Genomic DNA, 24,907 nt, shown 5'->3' with positions numbered 1-24,907 from the left:
GGCTCCGGCTTGGCGAGGGGTTGAATGAATCCTATCTCGACTATAAGAGTATGCCTCCTGCTGCACCAAAGCTGTCTGAAGAAGTTCTCTGACCCTTCGTGTTTCAACCGTCGTCGGAGAGTCGCCATCCACCGGGAGAGCCGCCAATCGTGTCGTTGCAGCGATCATGTTCTCCAAAGGGTTAGAATAGTGACCCAGTGGCATTGGCACATAGTGAGGTGGAGCAGTATTCAGACGAGGGGGTTCCGTCACACGTAGCTGAACCGGGGTCCCAGCTCCGGGCATTGCAACCTGGTTTACCTCCGGCGGGTTACTTGGGCCTGCGCCGGGTGTGCGGAAGAGGTTTCTAGGATCATAAATCGGAGGCAGACGGTATTGAGCCTTTTGGTGCCTACTCCTCATGATCTCATTTGACACGTTCAGATCCATCGTACGCTGGAGAGTCTCTGATTGAATCTGCTGAGCTCGAGCATCCAAAGTCGCCCGCTCTGCGTCCATCCTGACATCTTTTGCTGCCAGGTTTTCCTTGGCTTGCGCTACCTCCTCACGTAACTGTGCCACTTCCGCATCATGTTGAGCTTGATCCGTCGGGTTGACCATGGCAGTTAACAAATTTGTCATCTTATCCATTAAGGCCATCAGAACTTGAGCCGGCGGGCACGCAGGGCCTCCTGCCCCGGCTGCCGTCACCGCTGCTGACCCGGAAGTCATTGCTGCCGCAGCCGTAGAGTTTTGCCCGGGTTGCGTGCCAGCCATGAAGATCCCGACTCTGCTTGGCGGCTCAAATGGGTCCGGAATACTGCTGCCATCAGAACAGCCCCCAAGCCCGCCATCTTGCAATTGATACAATGAATCCGTCTCACTCGTGGACGATCCACCATCATTGTAGATGGCCGTCTCACCGCGGGACATAGACCCTTCAGATAATTCCCCTCCATGGATGCATCCCACGAAGGCACACTTCATGGTGGGCTGAGCTCGGGCGGGTCTCGGACGCTGAGCCGTCTCGATGTTGTTGGTGCAGATGTCCGGCTCGCCGATCTTGCCGATGAAGACGTGGATTCCGCCGAAGGGGACCCAATACCCATACTCAATTGAGCCGGCATCGGGGCCCCAGCCCGTGTTGTCAATGTAGAGCTTGCCGCGACGACTCTTGGTCATCTGGCCCACTGCATATCCCTTGAGCCCTTTGAAGCTGCCCTTCAAGAACTCAAATCCACCGTGCGCTGGCCCCACGGTGGACGCCAACTATCATGGAATTGTCACGATAGATGTCCTCATGAAAGGACTTAGTCATGGAGCCATCGCAACTAGGAAGCTTAAAGGGGTTATAACGGGACAAAGGACACGGGAGTTTATACTGGTTTGGCCCCTTGCGGTGAAGGTAATGGCTTAATCCAGTTTGGGGTGGGATTGCTTATGTCTCGATTACTAGGGAGCGAATCCGCTTGACCTAGCTCTCGATTTGATGTTACTTGTCCTAAACCGCTGCCGGGTCGTCCCTTTATATACAGAGGTTGACGCCCAGCAGCTCTCAGAGTCCCGGCCGGCTCATAAACAGTGTCTGGCTCGGTCTCTTTCTATTCCTGCCTTTCAAGTCATACACACATATGGCGGTTTATATCTACGAGCTTTAAGTCGCCTTTGGGCCTTGGGCCCTTTAACTGAACCGCCATCTTCCATTACCATCTTGGGCTTTATGAATCGCCATAGGTATAACCCGGCCCCTCCTGGGCGGGTCATACCTAATAGTTATATCCCCAACACAAACTGAAGAGTAATGAGAGTAGGGGATAGAACCAGTTGCTTGGTGAAGACAAGGATTTGGTAGACCAATTTTAGTTGTTGTGTCAACTGCATGTCTGGTTAGGGAGGCTGAGATTGAACTCAGACGACCGAGTCTTCACCTTATTCCCCTTGAGCTAAGTACACCTAGGCCTCGCCCAATTACTCTAGTAAGTCTTCAATGTAGACTTCCGAACCTTCACAGACTTCGTTCACCGGCAATCCACAATGACTCTTGGATGCTCAGAACACGACACCTAACCGGCTGGAGGATTCACAGTCCTCAAGTGTAAGAAGTCTTCAGATCACGCAGACAGAAAGACTTCAGTGATGTCTAACACTCTTTGGCTCTGGGTGTTTTGGGCTTAGTCCTCGCAAGGATCTCTCTCTCAAATGCTTCGGAGGTGGGTTGCTCTCAAACGACAAAAGCCGTGTACTAAGTATGAGCAGCCACCAATTTATGGTGTAAGGGGTAGGGTATTTATTGCCAAGTGGCAACCCGACCTGATATGTCTGAAATGACCGTGGGTCACTAAGGGACCGACACATGTCCAACGGTTGGATTTCAAACACACACGACAGCTTGGCTCGGGCTACAAGCAAAGCTGACTCATCCAACTCTGGATAAGGTTTGCTCTCATTGTCTTCACTCGAAGACATAGGATTTGGTTGAGCATCACATCAGTCACTCTGACTTTGTTCACTTGGACCCCACTTAACACTACGGTGGTTCCTTTGACTCAATAAAGTAAAAAGGAAACTACGAAATAGCTACGTCTTTGCACTCCATAGTCTTCATGTGAATATCTTCACACTTCATAATCTTCATCGTGAATGTCTTCATGAACCACCATTGTCTTCAATGTCTTCACACATTTTTAGGGGTCATCTCTGGTAGGTAAACCGAATCAATGAGGGACTACTACCTATGTTATCCTGCAATTCTGACAAACACATTAGTCCCTCAACCACGTTTGTCGTCAATACTCCAAAACCAACTAGGGGTGGCACTAGATGCACTTACAATCTCCCCCTTTTTGGTGATTGATGACAAACTGGTTGATGTTTTCAACGGGGATAAAAGTATGTGAAAGTTTAGTTTTGTGAGCATTGTCTTCATAGATCAAAAGAGGGCCCCCCTGAAGATGTGCATATAAGTAGTTTGCTTTTGAATGCAAATGCACATGGCAGGTTTTGCTTTATGGAGGCCATCTTCAATGTATGAAGACAATTCATCATGCATATATGAAAGTATTGAAGATAATGATATGCATAATAAAAAATGGACGTCTGCAGAATGACTTCATGCAGAATTTATCATCGCATCACAACATAGCAGCAAAAGTAGCAGACGACCATCAAGTTTAAGTGTTACAACTCAAAAGCCAAATAGTTTCAAAAACGAGAGTTGCAAGCACTTAGCCAAAATTAAGGCAACCACACCATATGGACCCGCTTGAAGAGTACCAACCTCATATGCTTCTCCACCTTTTGTCAGTAAGGATCAAAAAGGTTTGAAGACATAGAGTTTCTATGCGTTCCCAGGTGGAGACGAAGTTGGAGCAGCACGGTCGACGTTGAAGTTAGGTGGTGCAGAAGGCCTGGGGCGACATCTTGATGCAGTGAAGCTAATGCTGGTGAAGTGGCATCGTCTTCTTCATCGACGACTCTCGCAACAATAGTTGCAGCCGGAGATGAGTATTTAGAATCTTCAATTGCAAGTGTTGGACGCCAACTTGCAGATTGCGGTGGCCTGGAGTTAAACTCGAATTTCTCAGTGAAGCCATCTTCGCGAAGATCATCTTCAGAGCAGAGCAAGTTAAGGCTCTTCCAGGACCGCCGACAGGCTTCATGAGCAACGAAGGAGTTCTTGGTGGCCAGATTGCGAATGCGATTGACATCCACTAGAAGACTCTGCATTTGGCATTTCAGCCATTCATGATGCTTATCCTGCTTCTGAGGCAAAGATACCATAAGCTCACTGTCATTGAGGACACTCGAATGCTTCCGAGGCCTTTGAGCAATTGTATTGGCAGTGGCTTCAGTATTGGCACGATGCGGCATACGCAAGTTGCCAGCTAGGGGATAGTCAGGGGTAGCAGAGTTTTGTACGTGAATGGCTTCAATAGGTTGAGTGAAGCTTTGATATTTAGCATTCTGCAGATGGAGTGGCTTCTTTGCTGGATCAAAGTAGATGGCTTCATAGGACATGTCAACTTCAGGCAGGAATACGACATGATTGCATGCTAAAAGTTGATAGTCAACTGTGGAATGAAGCTTGATTAGGCGCATAATCTAGGGGGCATAGAACTTCAGACCAAACAGATCAATTCCAGAAGCAGCCAGCTGGCGAATGAAGAAATCTTGAGTGTTGAATCTTATGCCATTGACAATATAAAAGACCAATGTCTTCATGGCGCGTTCAAGTATAGCTCCAAAAGAGTTTCCTTTGATCGACCACAGAGTACGCCTCAGAACGTGATATACTATGCCGGGCAAGTACTCGAGGTCTTCGACAAAGAACTCTTTAGGATATTTAGCGTCTTGCGGCAATGGCCTCATCATGCTCAGCATTTGACTCATATTTGGCTCGGGCTTCCGAAAGATGCTTTGCAGTTCATATTGATAGAGATAACAACCTGGTTCATACAACTCACCAGGAGTGGGAAGGAAAGTAAGCTCAATGATGTCCTGAGCTTTGGCTTCATGATGAACATCTCCTGTCATCCACTCAAGGATCCAAGTCTTCGGATCCCTGTTGTAGCCTCGAATGTGCAAAGTTGCATAGAACTGCAACAGAAGCTCTTTGTTCCAGTGCTCCTTATAAGTCACAAAATACAGCATCCCAACATCTCTGAAACAATCAAGTGCCTCTTCAAGGCATGGCAGCCCAGCAACAACATCACAATCCAGACGCTTATGAGGAAAAATCCGGTCTTGGTTGTATAGGATGTATGAGTAATAGCTTCATTGCTGTCAGCTCCAAAACCTATCAGAGGAGATATTGGGCTTCGTGTATGGGTTCTTAGCACTATCGAAGAATGTGTTGTGCTCTCTGAAGCTGAGCACACTAAACGAGCCGTGTGTTGTTGCAGCACTAAGAAGCCTTGACTGTCTTGACTTTTTCTTATAAGTCTGAGGCCTCTGCTCCACGTGATAATCATATTGTGGCCCGGGAGCAGTGGGTGTGTAAGTGCATCTAGTGCCACCCCTAATTGGTTTTGGAGTATTGAAGACAAATGTGGTTGAGGGACTAATGTGTTTGTGAGAATTGCAAGATAAAGATACGTCTCCATCGTACCTACTTTTCCAAACACTTTTGCCCTTGATTTGGATTCTAACTTGCATGATTTGAATGGAACTAACCCAAACTGACGCTGTTTTCAGCAGAACTGCCATGGTATTATTTTTGTGCAGAAATAAAAGTTCTCAAAATGACCTGAAAATCCACAGAGCAACCTTTTGGATTTAATAAAAAATATTGGCGAAAGAATCAGCACCAGGGGCCCACACCCTGTCCATGAGGGTGGTGGGCGCCCCCCTAGGGCGTGCCCTCTGCCTCGTGGGGCCCCTGAAGCTCCACCGACCTCAACTCCAACTCTATATATTTATGTTTGGGGAGAAAAAAAATCAGAGAGAAGGATTCATCGCGTTTTACGATACGGAGCCACCGCCAAGCCCTAAACTCTCCCGGGAGGGCTGATCTGGAGTCTGTACGGGGCTCCGTAGAGGGGAATCCGTCACCGTCGTCATCATCAACAATCCTCCATCACCAATTTCATGATGCTCACCGCCGTGCGTGAGTAATTCCATCGTAGGCTTGCTGGACGGTGATGGGTTGGATGATATTTACCATGTAACCGAGTTAGTTTTGTTAGGGTTTGATCCCTAGTATCCACTAGGTTCTGAGATTGATGTTGCTATGAGTTTGCTATGCTTAATGCTTGTCACTAGGGCCTGAGTGCCATGATTTCAGATCTGAACCTATTATGTTTTCATAAATATATGTGAGTTCTTGATCCTATCTTGCAAGTCTATAGTCACCTATTATGTGTTACGATCCGACAACCCCGAAGTACAATAATAGGGACCACTCTCGGTGATGACCGTAGTTTGAGGAGTTCATGTATTCACTAAGTGTTAATGCTTTGGTCCGGTACTCTATTATAACGAGGCCTTAATATCCCTTAGTTTCTAATAGGACCCCACTGCCACGGGAGGGTAGGACAAAAGATGTCATGCAAGTTCTTTTCCATAAGCACGTATGACTATATTCAGAATACATGCCTACATTACATTGATGAACTCGAGCTAGTTTCGTGTCACGCTATTTTATAACTATTACATGAGGAATCGCATCTGACATAATTATCCATCACTGATCCAATGCCTACGAGCTTTTCACATATTGATCTTTGCTTAGTTACTTACCGTTGCCGTTGTTACAATTACTACAAAACTGCTACTGTTACTTTTGCTACCGTTGCCGTTATTTCCATACTACTTTGCTACTAAATACTTTCTTGCAGATATTAAGTTATCCAGGTGTGGTTGAATTGACAACTCAACTGCTAATATTTGAGAATATTCTTTGGCTCCCCTTGTGTCGAATCAATAAATCTGGGTTGAATACTCTACCTCAAAAACTGCTGCGATCCCCTATACTTGTGGGTTATCAAGACTATTTTCTGGCACCCTTGCCGGGGAGCATATCTCTATTCTTTGAGCCACTTGGGATTTATATCTGCTGATCACTATGAGGAACTTGAAAGATGAAATAACTAAGATTTATCCCTCAACTACGAGGGGAGGTAAGGAACTGCCATCTAGCTCTGCACTTGATTCTCCTTTTGTTATGAGTAAGCTTGCGACACCTAAACCTGATTCTGCTATTAATTCTGATATGTTGCATGTTATTGATGATGCCACTTCTGCTATGCATGATACTTATGATGAAACTACTTCTATGCTTGATACTACCGTGCCATTAGGTGAATTTCTTGATGAACAACTTGATAGGGCTAGAGAGAATGAAAATACTGAAACTGATAATATTGATGAAAGTGATGATGAAGGTTCTCCCCCTAAATATGAATTGCCTGTTGTTCCTGAGGGTTATGTTATGGATGAAGAAATTGCTAGAGATTTTCTTGCTTGCAAAGATAGATCTGATCTTAAGAAGTTATTAGCTAAGTTGAAAGAAAAGTCTCTGAATGCTAGAATGAAATATGACCCTGCTTTTGATACTTCACCTATCTGTGTTACTGATAAGGATTACAATTTCTCTATCGATCCTGAGATAATTACTTTGGTTGAATCTAATCCTTTTTATGGCTATGAATCTGAACTATTGTTGCACATCTTACTAAGTTGAATGATATAGCCACCCTATTTACTAATGATGAGAAAACTCGCTACTATTATATCCTTAAGATATTCCCGTTCTCATTAAAGGGTGATGCTAAAATATGGTTTAATTCTCTTGATCCTGGTTGTGTGCGTAGTCCCCAGGATATGATTTATTACTTCCTCCTAAATATTTCCCCGCTCATAAGAAACAAGCTGCTTTAAGGGAAATATATAATTTTGCGCAAATTGAAGAAGAGAGCCGCCCACAAGCTTGGGGGAGGCTTCTCCAATTACTTAATGCTTTGCCTGATCATCCTCTTAAGAAAAATGAAATACTTGATATCTTTTATAATGGACTAACCGATGCTTCTAGAGACCACCTAGATAGTTGTGTTGGTTGTGTTTTCTGGGAAAGAACGGTTGATCAAGCTGAATTGCTATTGAATAATATGTTGACTAATGAAAATAATTGGACACTTCCTAAACCAACTCCTAAGCCAACTCCGAAGAAAAGAGATGTTCTATTTCTCAGTCCTGAAGATATGAAAGAGGCAAAGAAATCTATGAAAGAAAAAGGTATTAAAGCTGAAGATGTTAAGAACTTACCTCCTGCTGAAGAAATACATGGCCTTAATATACCACGTATTGAAGAAACACATGGTCTTGATAACCCGACATAGGTAGTAAAGGTAAATTCTCTCTATAGATATGATAAAGTTGAAATTCCGTCTACTAAGTTTGCTAGCCAATGCTTGGATGAGTTTGATGAGTTTATGGCTAGACAAGAAAACTTCAATGCTTATGTTGGTAGACAATTGAAAAGTAATGCTTATATGATTGGACACTTGAGTGATTATATGTCTAGAGTTAAGAATGAACTTAAACTCATTAGTAAACATGCTTCTATGGTTACCACTCAAGTAGAACAAGTGCTTAAGGCACAAAATGATTTTCTCAATGAAATAAATAATAGGAGAAATGATAATGTTGTTAGAGTTATGACTAGAACTGGTAAAATGACTCAGGAACCTTTGTATCCTGAGGGTCACCCTAAGAGAATTGAGCAAGATTCTCAGAGAAATAATGTTGATACACGTAGTCCTTCTAAGAGGAAGAAAAAGAAGAATGATAGGACTTTGCATGCTTCTAGTGAACCTGTTGTAGACACACCTTAGAATCCCAATTATATTTCTATTTCTAATGCTGGAACACAATCTGGTGATGAACATGAACCTAGTGATAACGTTAATAATGATGTTCATGTTGATGCTCAACCTAGCAATAATAATGATGTAGAGGTTGAACCTGCTGTTGATCTTGATAACCCACAATCAAAGAATCAACGTTATGATAAGAGAGACTTTGTTGCTAGGAAGCACGGTAAAAAGAAAGAGAACCATGGGTTCAGAAACCCATGCCTTTTACTCCTAAACCATCCAAGAAAAAGGATGATGAGGATTTTGAGCGCTTTGCTGAAATGAGTAGACCTATCTTTTTGCGTATGCGTTTGACTAATATGATTAAAGTGAATCCTTATGCTAAGTACATGAAAGATATTATTACAAATAAAAGAAATATACCGGAAGCTGAAATTTCCACCATGCTTGCTAATTATACTTTTAAGGGTGGAATACCTAAGAAACTTGGAGATCCAGGAGTACCAACTATACCATGCTCCATTAAAAGAAACTATGTTAAAACTATTTTATGTGATCTTGGAGCCGGTGTTAGTGTTATGCCTCTCTCTTTATATCGTAGACTTGAATTGAATAAGTGGACACCTACTGAAATATCTTTGCAAATGGCCAATAAATCAACTACTATACCTGTCGGTATTTGTGAGGATGTGCCTCTTGTTGTTGCAAACGTTACTATCTTAACGGACTTTGTTATTCTTGATATTCCTGATGATGATAGTATGTCAATTATCCTTGGTAGACCCTTTTTGAATACCGCAGGGGATGTTATTGATGCAACAAAGGAAATGCCACTTTTCATGTTAATGGTAATGAGCATACGGTACACTTTCCGAGGAAACAACCTCAAGTTCACACTATCAATTCTATTGGAAAAATTCCATCAATTATTATTGGAGGTTTTGAATTACCTCTTCCTACTGTCAAGAAGAAATATGATATTCTTATTATTGTGGATGTACATATCCCCGTTGAGGTAACCTAGTGTTATTCAAAATTTCTCCAGTTTCAAGCGATTCGAAATGAGTATGTTAACAAGACTTGATCAACCTTGTTAGTGGATTCCTTTTGATGAGCATGAGATGGATGAAGTTAGAAGGCACCACCTTCTGTACCCCCCTTTACTTTCTGTTATTTAGGTTAAATAGAGAGAAAATAGTATTTTCTATCTGTTTTCTGATTTATCCATGCAATAAAAAATACCCCAAAAATAAAAGTTCTCCAAATGCCCTGAAAATGAAATATGATTTTTTTCTAGAATATTTAAGAATATCTGGTACTGAGAACACAGCAGGGGGAGCAAGCACCTGACCACGAGGGTCCAGGGCGCGCCCACCCCCATGGGGCGCGCCCCCTGCCTCGTGGGCCCACGGTAGCCCCCCTCCACTTATTTCTGCACCCACACTCTTCTTCTTCCTCCCAAAAAAATCACCATCCAGCTCAAGCGCGAGTTCTAGCTCATTTTGCTTCCATTTTTGATCTCCTTGCTCAAAGCTCCATTCACAAAACTGCTTTGGGAGATTGTTCTTTGGTATGTGACTCCTCCAATGGTCCAATTAGTTTTTGTTCTAGTGCTTTATTCATTGCAGATTTTTGCTGCTTAGGTGACCCTGTTCTTGAGTTTGCATATCAAATTTAGATGGTCCCAAGTAGTTCTAATGCATGATATAGTCTCTAGGCACTTGTGGGAGTAGTTGCTACCAATTTTGTTGAGTTTGGTTCACTTTTATTTTGAGTTACTAAAAATTTCAGAAACTTTCAGAAAATGATGAAGAGATTTTTGAGGGGCTCTTTGAGCCAAAGCTCGAAGGATAAACAAAGTAAGGAGAATAAAAAGCCCAAGTATAATCTCCCTCGTGTCGCGGAAGTTTGGTCGTGTGAATGGCCTTGTGATGAGTTCTTGAGAGCAGCCGAGATTCATGATGATTTTTATTCTTTGGCTGAGAATGCAGGCCTCACCGACTTCCTCCACGACCACCTCGATCAATATCTCCTACTCATTAATACTTTCGTGCAAATTTTTTACTTTCATGCTAAGAAATCACCACCTTTAGTGGAGTTTCATTTATATGATGAGGTTAGGGAGATGTCACTACGTGATTTTTGTGCAGTCTGCAAGATACCCTTCGAGGGCAGCATAGAGGAACCACATTGTAGAGATGTGGATGGATTTGTTGATATGATTACTATAGGGGAAACGAGGAAGGTTTCCGATGCAAGAATTACTAGCATACACTTTCCTGTTCTATGTTACTTCGCAATATTTGCTAGTAGATGCTTAATTGGTCGCGGGAACTGTGGAAACCTTAGTGTTCCTGATATTGTTATTTTGTGCCATGCTTCATTTCGTGATAACACTGTTAGTCTAGGCGCTATTGTTGCTAAACGATTAAGTCTGAACCATACAAAGGGCCCCATCTTTGCAGGCATCTATGCTTCACGCCTTGCTAAACACTTTAGAATACCTATTAGGCATTATGAGAAAGAGGAAAATCTGCTGCCCCCTACTTTTCTAGATTATAAGAGTATGGTAGCACATGAGTTTATTGTTAAAAATGATGAGAAGATGCTTAAGTATAATTTTAGATTCCATAAAACTCACAATGAGACTATTATCTTGCCTGCACCCTCTTTGTTTGACTTATCTTCAGGCACGTACGTCGTCTTGCTGGAGGCTGTTTACGCATACCGAGGCCAGACATCAGCTCCAGAGCCTGAGCCGGAACCACCACTTGACCCTTATCGATCATCCTTTTGTCAGTGGGACTCGGAGGAGATTGCCAGCCAGTGGTACCCAGATGACACTCCTCAGTACACCGGAGAGAGTAGCTCTGATCCATGGGCATAGACCAACTTAGGTCAAAAGCCTAAGCTTGGGGGAGTATGTATTTCTCACCGACATTACATTCATGTTCACACACTCATTCTAGTTGTCGGTGCTCATACTTTTTCATTATACTATCCATGCTAGTTTATTTTCTTTTTCTAGCTTTCTTCTTGTGTGTTTGAATAACCTTGAGAAAAACCAAAAAAATTAGTCGTAGCTTTTAGCTAGTTTACTTTCCTTGCCTGTAGTAGTAATAATTAAAATAAAACCCAAAAAGATTTCTCGTTCTTCTTTTGCTTGTTGGGAGCTTTCCCGTGTAAATAGTTTTATTTCTTTTCTTTTCTTTGGGGGTCGAGAGGAGAAGACCATGATGAAGATGTTGTGTGGCTCTTCTATGCATTATTGATTGATTTAACCAAGAGCCCATATTACCTTGTCTTCTCCCTTGAATTGAATGCTTGCAGATTCCAGCTTAGTCCAATGCATGTGCACTATTATTATTATCCACACCGTTCGGTCATGCAAGAAAGGCAATAATGACGATATATGATGGCTTGATTGAGATGAGAGAAGCTGGTATGAACTCGACCTCTCTTGTTTTTGTAAATATGATTAGTTCATCGTTCCTGATTCAGCCTATTATGAATAAACATGTTTGCAATGACAATTAGAGATTATAGTTTCTTATGCCATGCGTAATTAGCTAGGAGCTTATAATGGTTTACCTTGCGTGCCAACATGCTATTAAAATGGTTGTGATGTGGTATGATAGGGTGGTATCCTCCGTTGAATGATTCGAGTGACTTGACTTGGCACATGTTCACGCATATAGTTGAAACAAAATCAACATAGCCTTCACGATATTTATGTTCATGGTGGATTATATCCTACTCATGCTTGCACTCAGTGTTGATTAATTTCAATGCATGTTCATGACGGTTTTCGCTCTCTAGTTGGTTGCTTCCCAGTCTCTTGCTAGCCTTCACTTGTACAAAGCAGGAATATTGCTTGTGCATCCACATCCATAAACCCCAAAGTTATTCCATATGAGTCCACCATACCTTCCTATATGCGGTATCTACCTGCCGTTCCAAGTAAATTTGTATGTGCCAAACTCTAAACCTTCAAATGAAATTCTGTTTTGTATGCTCGAACAGGTCATGTATCAACTAGGGCTGTCTGTATCTTCCATGCTAGGTGGGTTATTCTCAAGAGGAGTGGACTCTGCTCCTCACTCACGAGAAAATGGCGGGTAACCGGGATGCCCAGTACCATGGTCAAATCAAATCAAAATAATTGCAAAGAAAACTCCCCCAGGATTGTTGTTAGTTGGAGGCACCCGTTGTTTCGAGCAAGCAATGGATTGATGCTTGTTGGTGGAGGGGGAGTATAAACTTTACCATTCTATTTGGGAATCGCCTATAATGTGTGTAGCATGGAAGATATCGAGATCTCTTGGTTGTTATGTTGACAATGAAAGTATACCGCTCAAAATATTATTTATCTCTATTTCAAAATCGAGCTCTGGCACCTCTACAAATCCCTGCTTCCCTCTGCGAAGGGCCTATCTATTTACTTTTATGTTGAGTGATAACCCACAAGTGTAGGGGATCGCAACAACTTTCGAGGGTAAAGTATTCAACCCAAATTTATTGGTTCGACACAAGGGGAGCCAAAGAATATTCTTGAGTATTAGCAGTTGAGTTGTCAATTCAACCACACCTGGATAACTTTCTATCTGCTGCAAACTATTTAGTAGCAAAGTAATATGATAATAAAGGTAACGGTAGCAAAAGTAATATTTTTAGGTTTTGTAGTGATTGTAACAATAGCAACGGAAAAGTAAATAAGCAAAGAACAATATGTGAAAAACTCGTAGGCAATGGATCAGTGATGGACAATTATGTCAGATGCGATTCCTCATGTAATAGCTATAACATAGGGTGACACAGAACTAGCTCCAGTTCATCAATGTAATGTAGGCATGTATTCCGTATATAGTCATACATGCTTATGGAAAAGAACTTGCATGACATCTTTTGTCCTACCCTCCCGTGGTGGCGGGGTCCTAGTGGAAACTAAGGTATATTAAGGCCTCCTTTTAATAGAGAACCAGAACAAAGCATTAGCACATAGTGAATACATGAACTCCTCAAACTATGGTCATCACCGAGAAGTATCCCGATTATTGTCACTTCGGGGTTGTCGGATCATAACACATAATAGGTGACTATAGACTTGCAAGATAGGATCAAGAACACACATATATTCATGAAAACATAATAGGTTCCGATCTGAAATCATGGCACTCGGGCCCTAGTGACAAGCATTAAGCATAGCAAAGTCATAGCAACATCAATCTCAGAACATAGTGGATACTAGGGATCAAACCCTAACAAAACTAAGTTGATTACATGGTAAATCTCATCCAACCCATCACCGTCCAGCAAGCCTACGATGGAATTACTCACGCACGGCGGTGAACATCATGAAATTGGTGATGGAGGATGGTTGATGATGACGACGGCGACGAATCCCCCTCTCCGAAGCCCCGAACGGACTCCATATCAGCCCTCCCAAGAGAGATTAGGGCTTGGCGGCGCTCCGTATCGTAAAACGCGATGAAACTTTCTCTCTGATTTTTCTCTCCACGAGACGAAATATATGGAGTTGGAGTTGAGGTCAGCGGAGCCTCAGGGGGCCCACGAGACAGGGGGCACGCCCAGGGGGGAGGGGGCGCCCCCACCCTCATGGACAGGGTGTGGGCCCCCTGGTGCTGATTCTTTCACCAATATTTTTTATTAAATCCAAAAAGTTGCTCCGTGGATTTTCAGGTCATTCCGAGAACTTTTATTTCTGCACAAAAATAACACCATGGCAGTTCTGCTGAAAACAACGTCAGTTCGGGTTAGTTCCATTCAGATCATGCAAGTTAGAATCCAAAACAAGGGCAAAAGTGTTTGTAAAAGTAGATACAATGGAGACGTATCAACTCCCCCAAGCTTAAACCTTTGCTTGTCCTCAAGCAATTCAGTTGATAAACTGAAAGTGATAAATAAAAACTTTTACAAACTTTGTTTGCTCTTGTTGTTGTAAACATGCAAAGCCATCATTCAGGTTTCAGCAAATATTATGAACTAACCATACTCACAATAACACTTAGGTCTCACAATTACTCATATCAATAGCATAATCAGCTAGCAAGCCATAATAATAAAAAACTCGGATGACAACACTTTCTCAAAACAATCATAACATGATATAACAAAATGGTATCTCGCTAGCCCTTTCTGAGACCGCAAAACATAAATGCAGAGCACCTTTAAAGATCAAGGACTGACTAAACATTGTAATTCATGGTAAAAGAGATCCAGTCAAGTCATACCCAATATAAACCAATAGTAATGAATGCAAAGGACAGTGTGCTCTCCAGCGGGTGCTTTTTAATAAGAAGGGTGATGACTCAACATAAAAGTAAATACATAGGCCCTTCGCAGAGGGAAGCAGGGATTTGTAGAGGTGCCAGAGCTCGATTTTAAAATAGAGATTGAATAACATTTTGAGCGGCATACTTTTGCTGTCAATGCAACAACCATGAGATGGGTGTATCTTCCATACTACATGCATTATAGGCAGTTCCCAAACAGAATGGTAAAGGTTTATACTCCCCCAACCACGAACAAGCATCAATCCATGGCTTGCTCGAAACAACGAGTGCCTCCAACTAACAACAACTCTGGGGGAGTTTTGTTTAATTATTTTGATTTGCTTTGATCTTTTTGGATCATGGGACTAGGCATCCCGGTTACCGGACCTTTCTCGTGAATGAGGAGCGAAGTCCACTCCTCTTGAGAATAACCCACATAGCATGGAAGATATAGGCAGCCCTAGTTGAAACATGAGCTGCTCGAGCATACAAAACAGAATTTCATTTGAAGGTTTGGAGTTTGGCACATACAAATTTACTTGGAATGGCAGGTAAATACCGCATATAGGTAGGTATGGCGGACTCATATGGAACAACTTTGGGGTTTATGGAGTTTGGATGCACAAGTAGTATTCCCGCTTAGTACAGGTGAAGGCTAGCAAAAGACTGGGAAGCGACCAACTGAGAGAGCGACAACAGTCATAAACATGCATTAAAATTAATTTACACCGAGTAAAAGCATGAGTAGGATATAATCTACCATGAACATAAATATCATGAAGGCTATGTTGATTTGTTTCAACTACATGCGTGAACATGTGCCAAGTCGAGTCACTCAATTCATTCAAAGGAGGATACCATCCCATCATACCACATAATAATCATTCTAATAGCATGTTGTCACGCAAGGTAGACCATTATAACTCATAGCTAATCAAGCATGGCACAAGCAACTATAATCTCTAAATGTCATTGCAAATATGTTTACTTCATAATAAGCTGAATCAGAACCAATAAACTCATCATATTTACAAAAACAAGAGAGGTCGACTTCATACCAGCTTTTCTCATCTCAATAAGTCCATCATATATCGTCATTATTGCCTTTCACTTGCACGACCGAACACTGTGTATAATAATAATAGTGCACGTGCATTGGACTAAGATGGAATCTGCAAGCATTCAACTTCAATAGAGAAGACAGGTAATATGGGCTCTAAGTTAAATAAACAATCATGCATATGAGAGCCGCTAAACATTTTCAATATGGTCTTCTCGACCCCCAAAGGAAAGAAAATAAAATAAAACTATTTACACGGGAAAGCTCCCAGCACGTAAGAAGAAGAACTAGAAATATTTTTGGGTTTTCATTTTAATTCTACTACAAGCATGGAAATTAAACTAACTATTTTTTTTTGGTTTTTCTCAAGGTTTATCAAACACACAAGAAGAAAGCTAGAAAAAGAAATTTAAACTAGCATGGACAATACAATGAAAGAGTATGAGCACCGACGAATAGTGTGTGAACATGAATGTAAAGTCGGTGAGAAATACGTACTCCCCCAAGCTTAGGCTTTTGGCCTAAGTTGGTCTAATACCAAGGACCACCGCTACTCTTCCCGGTGTACTGGGAGGTGTAATCAGGATACCACTGTCTGGTCGTCTCCGGATCCCACAGGAAAGATGATGCACGATAAGGGTCCAGTGCAGGTTCCGACTCAGGTTCAGGTTCTGGAGTGGATGCTTGGGCTCGATGAGCATACACCGCCTCCAGCGTGAAAATTATCTGCAAGCAAATCAAACAACAGAGGCGCATGCAAAATAATAGTCTCATTGTGTTTCTTATTAAATCTAAGGTTATACAAGAGCATCTTCTCTTCATTGTCAACAATAAACGTGTGGGCTACCATGCTCTTGTAATCTAAAATGTGAGGAGGCAATTTTTTCTCCTCTTTCTCATGGTGCCTAATAGGTATCTAAAAATGTCTAGCAAGACGTGAAGCATAGATACCTCCAAATATGGGGCCTTTTGTATGATTCAGGCCTAGCCGTTTAGCAATGACGACACCCATACTAAAACTATTATCTCCAAGCAAGGCATGTTGAAGAATGATAATATCAGGAACACTAAAGTTTCCACTATTTCCACGACCAATCAAGCATCTACTAGCAAATATGGCAAAGTAGCATAAAACAGGGAAGTGTATGCTATAGATTTTCGCCTCGGAACCCTTCTTTGGCTCCTCTACAGCGATAGTGTTAACAAAGCCATCCACATCTTTATGATGGGGTTCCTCTAATTCTCCCTCATAAGGTATCCTACACACCGCGCAAAAATTACATAAAGACATTTCTCTGAATTCATCATATAAATGAAATGATACTGAAGGCAGTGACTTCTTAGGATAATAATAAAAAATTTGCACGAAAGTATTGGTGAGTAAGAGATATTGATCGATCCGGTCATGGAGGAAACCGGTGAGGCCTGCATTCTCGATCAAAGAATAAAAATCTTCATGAATTCCAGCTTCTTTCAAGAAATCATCGCATGGCCATTCACATGGCCGTACTTCCGCTAAGCAAGGAAGATTATACTTGGCTTTTTCCTTCTCTTTAGCTTGTTTTTCCTGAGATCCTTGGCTAGAAGAGCCCCTCAAAAGTTTCCTTAACATTTTCTGTTTTTTTCTGAAATTTTAGTAACTTCAAAATAGAAGTGAATAAAACTAAACAAGATTGGTAGCAACTACTCCTACAAGTGCCTAGAGCCTATATGATGCATCAGAATTGCTTGGGACCTCATAAATTCAACATGCAAGCTCAAGAACATGGTCACCTATGCAGCAAAAAATTGCAATGAATAAAGTACTAGAACAAAAATTAATTGGACCAATAGAGGAGTCACATACCAAGCAACAATCTCCCAAAGCAGTTTTGTGAATGGAGCTTTGAGCAAGGAGATCGAAAATCACAGCAAAATGAGCTAGAACTCGTGCTTGAGCTGGATGGGGATTTTTTTGGGTAGAAGATGGAGTGTGTGGGTGCTGGCATAAGTGGAGGGGGGCCACCAGGGGCCCACGAGACAGGGGGCGCGCCCAGGTAGGGTGGGTGTGACGCCCGGTTAATTAAGCCACAGTAACCCTCCGCTAAAGATGCCACGTCACCTCGATTACTGTTGCTAATCTCGCGTTAGTTCGAAACCGCGTCAAATTAAAATTTAAAATTAATGTCGACAATAAAAGTTTTCGAAAGTAGAAACAAAAATGTTCGGTGGGTGCCAAATATTACAAGGGTAGTTATGGTACAGCAATCACATTTTTAGAAGATGTCTAAATAATTTAAAATGATAAGAAAAAAACAGAAAGGAAATAAATAAAAGGAAAAGGTCAAAATTAGAAAACGAAAAACAAAACAAAACAAGCAAAAGGAGAACAAGCCCCCCCTCCCCACATGGGCCAACCGGCCCAGCCAGCCAACCCAACTGGCCCAGGCCAGCCCACCCCTGGCCTACACATGCCCCCCCACGACACCCGAAACCCTAACCCATTCCCCACTCGCTCCCACTCCCCCTCTCCCGATCCGATCTGGATCGGGATCGATCCCCCACTTCCCCGCCCCACGCTGCTCTCCCTTTCCCCGATCGGATCGGGGCAGTGCCCCGCCGCTGGCCCCGACGACCGCGCTCGACGCCGCCGCCACTCGGGGGCGCCCGAACCCCGCGCCCCGCCGTCGCCGAAGCCACCCACCGGACCACACCCGCTCGTCATCGCCGTGCACCACCACCACCACCGCCGCCGAAGGCCCCACCGTCGCCGCTCGGACCGACCGCCTCCTTGCCGGACCTCGCATCCTCGTCCTCCTCCCTGAGCTCCGCAGGACGTCGTGTTCGTCGCCCCGACGCCAATCGCCGCCACCCGGAGCTCCCCCGCCTCGACTCCGTCAACGCCGTCCCCGTCCTCCTCCTCGCTGGTCCTCCCCAACCTCCCCCGAGCCCGCTGCCCCGTGCCCTACGCTCCCTCGGTGAGGACCCCGGTCCTCCTCCTCCTCCCCGTCCCCTCTCGCCGGCCACCGCTTGCCATGGCCGAGGCTCGCCATAGCCCGCGCCATTCGCCGCCTCTGCCGGTGCCCCGCTGCTGCGGTGGCCCCGTGCTCCCCCGCCCCTCCGTCAGCCGCCCCGGCCACCACCGCGTCTGGCCTCGCCCCCGCTTCCCCTTGCCGGCGCCGCGCCGCCGGCCACGGGCTTGCCCGCGCCCCGTTCGGGCGAGCGCCCGCACCCGCGCGCCCGTTTAGCCTCATGGGCCACTGACCACAGGGGCCCACGCCCCATAACGTTTTAATAAAAAAAGGAATTTAAAATAATAATAATAATAAATAATGAAAATAATTAATTAATTAATTAATTAACTAATTAATAGACTTAATTAATTCTGGTTAATTAAACTAAACAGTTAATTAAGCTAACTAATTAACCTAAACCCTAATTAACCTAAATAGAGAATGACAGGTGGGTCCCCCTGGACCCACACGTCAGGTTGACCAGGTCAATGGTCAACATTGACTGCTGACAACACTCTGATGTCATGCTGATGTCATCATTTACTATTCTGGATAATGTTGGATTTAAATAATTAATTAAATTCTAGAAATTAATAAAATCTTTAGAAAATCATATCTTTTAATCTGTAACTCGGATTAAAATATTTTCAACATGAAAGTTGCTCAGAACGACGAGACGATTCCGGATACGCAACCTGTTCGTCCGCCACACACCCCTAACCTATCGAACTCACAACTTTCCCCCTCAGGCTCCTCTTCCCGAAAACACGGAACACCGGGAATACTTTCCCGGATGTCTTCCCCCTTCGTTGGTATCACCTCCTACCGCGTTAGGGCACACCTAGCATCATTACTTGTCATGTCATGCATCGATATGCATCTGTTTACATGGTATTCATTGTTTCTTCCCCCTCTTCTCTCCGGTAGACTACGAGACCGACGCTGTTGCTGCCCAGTTCGACTACGGAGTTGATGACCCCTCTCTCTTGCCAGAGCAACCAGGCAAGCCCCCCCCCTTGATCACCAGATATCGCCTATTCTACTCTATACTGCTTGCATTAGAGTAGTGTAGCATGTTACTACTTTCAGTTAATCCTATACTGCTGCATAGCCTGTCCTTGCTACTACTGTTGTTACCTTTACCTGCAATCCTACATGCTTAGTATAGGATGCTAGTATTTTTCATCTGTGGCCCTACATTCTTGTCCGTCTGCTGTGCTATACTATCGGGCCGTGATCACTCGGGAGGTGATCACGGGTATATACTATATACGTTATACATGATACATGTGGTGACCAAAGACGGGTCGGCTGGTGGAGCACCCGCGAGTGGATCTTTGTGGCGGAGCGACAGGGCAGGTTGAGACCGCCTAGGAGAGAGGTGGGCCTGGCCCTATTCGGCGTTCGCGGATATTTAACACGCTTAACGAGATCTTGGTATTTGATCTGAGTTGGCTACGAGCCTATATGCACTAACCAACTACGTGGGAAAGATATGGGCACTCGGCGTCGTGGTATCAGCCGAAGCACTTCGTGACGTCAGTGACTGAGCGGCGCGCGCCGAATTGGACTGGAACGCCACTAGGCTAGGTCTGCTTTCGGCCGCCCTCGCAACGTGCAGGTGTGTTCAGGGTGATGGGCCCAGACCCCTGGGCGCCTAGGTTTAGACCGGCGTGCTGACCTCTCTGTTGAGCCTAGGTGGGGCTGCGACGTGTTGATCTTCCGCGGTCGGGCATGACCCAGGAAAGTGTGTCTGGCCAAATGGGATCAAGCGTGTTGGGTAAGTTGGTGCACCCCTGCAGGGAAGTTAATCTATTCGAATAGCCGTGATCTTCGGTAACAGGACGACTTGGAGTTGTACCTTGACCTTATGACAACTAGAACCGGATACTTAATAAAACACACCCTTCCAAGTGCCAGATACAACCCGGTGATCGCTCTCTAACAGGGCGACGAGGAGAGGATCGCCGGGTAGGTCTATGCTATGCGATGCTACTGGAGATGCTACTTGGAGATGCTACTTGGAGGACTTCAATCTACCCTCTTCTACCTGTTGCAAGACGGAGGCTGCCAGAAGCGTAGTCTTCGACAGGATTAGCTATCCCCCTCTTATTCTGGCATTCTGCAGTTCAGTCCACTGATATGGCCTCCTTACACATATACCCATGCATATGTAGTGTAGTTCCTTGCTTGCGAGTACTTTGGATGAGTACTCACGGTTGCTTTCTCCTCCCTTTTTCCCCCTTTCCTTTCTTTCTGGTTGTCGCAACCAGATGCTGGAGTCCAGGAGCCAGACGCCACCGTCGACGATGATTCCTACTACACTAGAGGTGCCTACTATTACGTGCAGGCCGCTGACGACGACCAGGAGTAGTTAGGAGGATCCCAGGCAGGAGGCCTACGCCTCTTTCGATCTGTATCCCAGTTTGTGCTAGCCTTCTTAAGGCAAACTTGTTTAACTTATGTCTGTACTCAGATATTGTTGCTTCCTCTGACTCGTCTATGATCGAGCACTTGTATTCGAGCCCTCAGGGCCCCTGTCTTGTATTATGATGCTTGTATGACTTATTTTATTTGTAGAGTTGTGTTGTGATATCTTCCCGTGAGTCCCTGATCTTGATCGTACACATTTGCGTGCATGATTAGTGTACGATTGAATCGGGGGTGTCACAGTGGGCGTGCCCTCCACTCTTGTGGCCAGGTGCTTGCCCCTCCTGCAGTGATTTCAGTGCCTAAAATCCTCAAATATTCCATAAAAAATTATACTAAATTTGCAGGGCATTTGGAGCACTTTTATTTTTGGGATATTTTTAATGCACGGATAATTCAGAAAACACATGGATAATACTATTTTTTCTTTATTTATTCTAAATAACAGAAAGTAAAAAGAGGGTACAGAAGGTTGTGCCTTCTAGTTTCATCCGTCTCATGATCATCAAAATGAATCCACTAACAAGGTTGATCAAGTCTTGTTAACAAACTCATTCCGAATAACACGGAACCGGAGAAATTTCGAATAACACTAAGTTACCTCAACGGGGATATGAAAATCCCCAACAATAAGAATATCATACTTTTTATTGATAGTAGGGAGAGGAAATTCAAAACCTCCAATAATGATAGTTGGAACTTTTCCAATAGAATTGATGCTATGAACTTGAGATTGTTTCCTCGGGAAGTGTACCGTATGCTCATTACCATTTACACGAAAAGTGGCATTGCCTTTGTTGCAATGAATAACAGCCCTTGTAGTGTTCAAAAAGGGTCTACCAAGGATAATCGACATACTATCATCCTCGGGAATATCAAGAATAGCAAAGTCCGTTAAGATAGTGACATTTGCAACCACAATAGGCACATCCTCACAAATACCGACATGTATAGCAGTTGATTTATCAGCCATTTGCAAAGATATTTCAGTAGGTGTCAGCTTATTCAATTCAAGTCTACGATATAAAGAGAGAGGCATAACACTAACACCGGCTCCAAGATCACATAAAGCAGTTCTAACATAATTTCTTTTAATGGAGCATGGTATAGTTGGTACCCCGGGATCTCCAAGTTTCTTTGGTATTCCAACCTTGAAAGTATAATTAGCAAGCATGGTGTAAATTTCAACTTCCGATATCTTTCTTTTATTTGTGATGATATCCTTCATATACTTAGCATAAGGATTTACTTTGAGCATATCAGTTAAGCACATACGTAAGAAAATAGGTCTAATCATTTCAGCAAAGCGCTCAAAATCCTCATCATCCTTTGTCTTGGATGGTTTAGGAGGAAAGAGCATGGGTTTCTGAACCCATGGTTCTCTTTCTCTACCGTGCTTCCTAGCAACAAAATCTCTCTTATCATAACGTTGATTCTTTGATTGTGGGTTATCAAGATCAACAGCAGGTTCAATCTCTTCATCATTGTTTTTGCTAGGTTGAGCATCAACATGAACATTATTATTAACATTATCACTAGGTTCATGTTCATCACCTGATTGTGTTTCAGCATCAGAGATAGAAATATCATTGGGATTATCAGGTGTGTCTACAGTAGGTTCACTAGAAGCATGCAAAGTCCTATCGTTTTTCTTTTTCTTCTTTTTAGAAGAACTAGGTGCCTCTAAATTATTTCTCTGAGAATCTTGCTCGATTGTCTTAGGGTGGCCTTCAGGATACAAAGGTTCCTGAGTCATTATACCAGTTCTAGTAGCCACTCTAACAGCAAAGTCATTTTTATTATTTAATTCATCAAGCAAATCATTTTGAGCTTTAAGTACTTGCTCAGCTTGAGTAGCAACCATAGAAGTATATTTGCTAATGAGTTTGAGTTCACCTTTAACTCTAGCCATATTATCGCTCACACGTCCTACCTCGAAAGCATTATTCTTTAACTCTCTTCCAACATAAGCATTAAAACTTTCTTGTCTAGCCATAAAGTCATCAAATTCATCCAAGCACAGGCTATGAAATTTAGTACAGGGGATTTCAACTTTATCATATCTATAGAGAGAATTTACCTTTACTACCTGTGTTGGGTTATCAAGACAATGTGGTTCTTCAACAGGCGGTATATTAAGACCATGTATTTCTTCAATAGGAGGTAAATTCTTAACATCTTCAGCTTTAATAACTTTTTCTTTCATTGATTTCTTTGCCTCTTGCATATCTTCAGGACTGAGAAATAAAACACCTCTCTTCTTCGGAGTGGGTTTGGGAATAGGCTCAGGAGTTGGCTTAATTGGTTCAGGAATTGCCTCAGGAATTGGCTTAGGAAGAGTCCAATTATTTTCATTAGTAAGCATATTATTCAATAGTAATTCAGCTTCGTCGACTGTTCTTTCCCTGAAAACACAACTAGCACAACTATCCAAGTAGTCCTTGGAAGCATCGGTTAGTCCATTATAAAAGATATCAAGTATTTCATTTTTCTTAAGAGGATGATCAGGCAAAGCATTATGTAATCAGAGAAGCCTCCCCCAAGCTTGTGGGAGACTCTCTTCTTTGATTTGCACAAAATTGTATATTTCCTGCAAGGCAACTTGTTTCTTATGAGCAGGGAAATATTTAGCAGAGAAGTAATAAATCATATCCTGGGGACTACACACAGAACCAGGAGCAAGAGAATTATACCAAGTCTTAGCATCACCCTTTAGCGAGAACAGAAATATCTTAAGGATATAATAATAGCGAGATTTATCATCATGAGTAAACAGGGTGGCTATGTCATTCAACTTGGTAAGATGTGCCACAACAGTTTTAGATTCAAGGCCATAAAAAGGATCAGATTCAACTAAAGTAATAATTTCAGGATCAACAGAGAATTCATAATCCATATCAGTAACACAAATAGGTGAAGTAGCAAAAGCAGGGTCAGGTTTCATTCTAGCATTAAGAGACTGCTGCTTCCATTTAGCTAATAATTTCTTAAGATCATATCTATCATTGCAAGCGAAGATAGCTCTAGCAGCTTCTTCACTCATAACATAACCCTCAGGAACAACAGGCAATTCATAATCATTGGGAGAATTTTCATCATCACTATCATCAATAATAGCATCTTCAATAATTTCATCCCCCCTAACTCTAGCAAGTTGTTCATCAAGAAATTCACCTAATGGTAAAGTAGTATCACACACAGAAGTAGTTTCATCATAAGTATCATGCAAAACAGAAGTGGCATCATCAATAACATGCGAATATCAAAATTCATAGCAGTAGCAGGTTTAGGTGTCGAAAGCTTACTCAAAACAGAAGGAGAATCTAGTGCAGAGCTAGATGGCAGTTCCTTACCTCCCCTCGTAGTTGAGGGAAAAATCGTAGTACAGTCGTCTTTCAAGTTCTTCATAGTGATCAACAGATATAAATCCCAAGTGACTCAGAGAATAGAGCTATGCTCCCCGGCAACGGCGCCAGAAATTAGTCTTGATAACCCACAAGTGTAGGGGATCGAACCGCTTTCGAGGGTAAAGTATTCAACCCAAATTTATTTATTTGACACAAGGGGAGCCAAAGAATATTCTTGAGTATTACTAGTTGAGTTGTCAATTCAACCACACCTGGATAACTTAGTATCTGCAGCAAAGTATTTAGTAGCAAAGTAATATGATAATAAAGGTAACGGTAGCAAAAGTAATATTTTTGGGTTTTGTAGTGATTGTAACAATAGCAACGGAAAAGTAAATAAGCGAAGAACAATATGTGAAAAGCTCGTAGGTAATGGATCAGTGATGGATAATTACGTCGGATGCGATTCCTCATGTAATAGCTATAACATAGA

The sequence above is a fragment of the Triticum aestivum genome, chromosome 4B (genome assembly GCF_018294505.1).
Source record: "Triticum aestivum cultivar Chinese Spring chromosome 4B, IWGSC CS RefSeq v2.1, whole genome shotgun sequence".
Taxonomy (NCBI): domain Eukaryota; kingdom Viridiplantae; phylum Streptophyta; class Magnoliopsida; order Poales; family Poaceae; genus Triticum; species Triticum aestivum.
The sequence above is the reverse complement of the archived record's forward strand: the minus strand, read 5'-3'. Positions refer to the sequence as shown.